The sequence below is a fragment of the Microtus pennsylvanicus genome, chromosome 21 (assembly GCF_037038515.1).
Source record: "Microtus pennsylvanicus isolate mMicPen1 chromosome 21, mMicPen1.hap1, whole genome shotgun sequence".
Classification (NCBI taxonomy): domain Eukaryota; kingdom Metazoa; phylum Chordata; class Mammalia; order Rodentia; family Cricetidae; genus Microtus; species Microtus pennsylvanicus.
This window is the reverse complement of record NC_134599.1, coordinates 30,034,048-30,036,686: the sequence shown is the minus strand read 5'-3', so window position 1 is coordinate 30,036,686 and position 2,639 is coordinate 30,034,048.

Below are 2,639 nucleotides of genomic sequence, written 5' to 3'. Positions count from 1 at the left end.
CTCTGATTACCCTCTTTTATTTTGAAGAAAGTCTCATACACACAAAGATACACATGATCTTGGCATTAAAAAGTTGGTGGGGGAGGGGGGAGTGAGGAAGTCTGACAGGATGGTTTTGCTTTTGTACACCAGTAGCATGGTGGTATTGAGAAGCCTGGCAGGTACCCTACATAGAGCAGCACTGACTACAAACCATTCTGCACTGCAGACATATTCACTAACAATCTGTCTCTCTATTCTGTGCTTTCTTCTCAGGCTTTCTCTTTTTGCGAGGAAGAAGGGCAAATGTCTGACTTTTGCTCTTCCACTTTCCCATTGCCATACAACATTAGTGCATGGCATATCCTATGCTGTATTTGGGATTCCATTTTAAAAATACATTTTAAATGAAAATATGCACCTTTTCCCTTTGTTTCTCAAGTCCTTCCCATGGCCTCTTCCTGCAAAACCCCTGATGGTCCCTTTCTTACTCTTAAACTGATAGCTGCTTTTTCTTGGATTATTATTGTTGTATGCACAAACATTCAAGAATATATAAACTTAATGTGTTCAGTTTAGTTTTGTTTGTTTTTCTGTATATGGTGTCAGGGCTGAACACATTGCATTAGGTAGAGTTGGGAGCTCATCCATGGGAGCGGGTTATTATCCTCCCTTTCAGCAGTACTTTGCTGCCTGTCATTCTTTGTCTAGGGATGAGACTCAATAATGTGCAAATATGTCATATATGAAACTATACAGAAAAGAAATTTCCTAAAGAAACATTTCAATGTTTTAGATATCTATCTGTGGAACTCCATTTTGATACAAGGTGTTGGATTTGAACTCTTTAGTCCTTGTATACCAAAGCCACAATTTCACATAAAGAATAGGTACTTGTGGTCTACACACCAAAATATAAAGGAAGAACCAGGTATTAATCATTTCCTGAAATGCCAACCATTTAACATTTTACAGTGCATGTATGGGTCTTGTTATTGTTAGCTAGTGACTATTTTATAACTATCACACAGATATTAAATCATAGCAATGCAGAAGCTCTTACAACTTTGATTGTTCTCTCCTTAAGCAAAATGCTAAGGTGTGTTTCAGTTCTAGGAAGAACCTATTTTTGTGACCATAAGCTTGCATTTCGAAACTAACTAACAAATGATATGATTTTTAACTACTTCCTACTTCCTTTTTTTTTTTTTTTTTTTTTTTTTTTGCTTCAAGTTCCTCTAAAGCTCCAAAGTGACAGTGAGTGCTTTCTTAAATCCTATTTGACTGTGCTCGGAAGTTGAATGAATCAAATAAAACGACTGTTCAGTTCAAATGTTAAAATGTTACAGAATTTTTCTTTTCCATCATCATGCAATGAGAGAAAGATGGCTGAATCAACAAATCATGCTATTGTTAAGTACAGCAGAGAGCTGATTAAACAAAGGCTTTAAATGAACTAAATCACTGGGAGTGATGAGTGCTTTTCAGAGACAGGAAACTTAAGTCTGCCCTTTTCTTTGTAGTTCAGGGAGAACAGGAAAAATCCACTGTAGATGGGAATGAGGAGAAAGGAGTTACAAGATTGAAAAGCAAATATGAATGGTGCCAGGGTCCTCTGTGTATGTCATGGCTCTTATCTCAATATTTGTTTGGGACTCCTAACATTGGAATCAGGTGTATCGCTTTCTCTTTCACCTGTTCTTGAGACTCGTTTCCTCCTATTGGGTTGCCTTGCCCAGTCTTGCTATGAGGCTTTCTGCCTTGTCGTGGTATTATCCAGTTAGATGGGAATGTCCTTCAGTCACTCTTCGGTATTTTAAATTTGAGTTAGAAGACAGCTTTTAATACCCCCTTTATCTGTACTTTTAAATTTTGGGGTATTTTATACATGGCTAATAAAACACATAAATCAATAAACTTAAGCTTATGTTTAAATAAGGAGAAAATATTGTAAAAGGTGTATTTTTCAATAGCTGGATTGCATTTCACCTATCTGTGGTGTTTATCCTCTCTACAGCTACCCTCTTGCATGATGGGATTGCTATAATGAGGTGTGCTGCTAAAATTTTTCTCCATCCTTGGGTGCTTGGTGATGACCACTGGTAGTCTAAACAATCAGCATGTGGAGGTCTTCTCCTAAAGTGAGAGTTACACAGTTTTAGCACAAGGATGGAGAATACACAAATTTTGTCTTAGTGTTTCTATCACTGTGAAGAGACACCATGCCCATGTCAACTCTTATAATGGAAAACATTTAACTGGGGCTGACTTATGGTTCAGAGATTTAGCTAATTGTCATTATGACAAGAAGCATAGTGATATGCAGGCAGACATAGTGCTAGAGAAGGTACTAAGAGTTTTACATATGGATCTACAAGCAGTAGAGATAGAGTATGAGACACTGGGGATGGCTTCAGCATCTGAGTCCTCAAAGCCTACTCCTAATGACACACTCCTCAAAGCCATATCTACTCCACACATGACCACACATCCTAATAGATGCACTCCCTATCTGTCTATGCTCTCCATTTTTATTCAATCACTTTTTAATATTAAAAGTAAATACATAGAAACAAAAATAAAAATCTAACACAAAAATACATAAGTATAAAATATGAAAAAAGATCTCTGTATTAGAGTAAAAGTGAAGTATAAGAAAA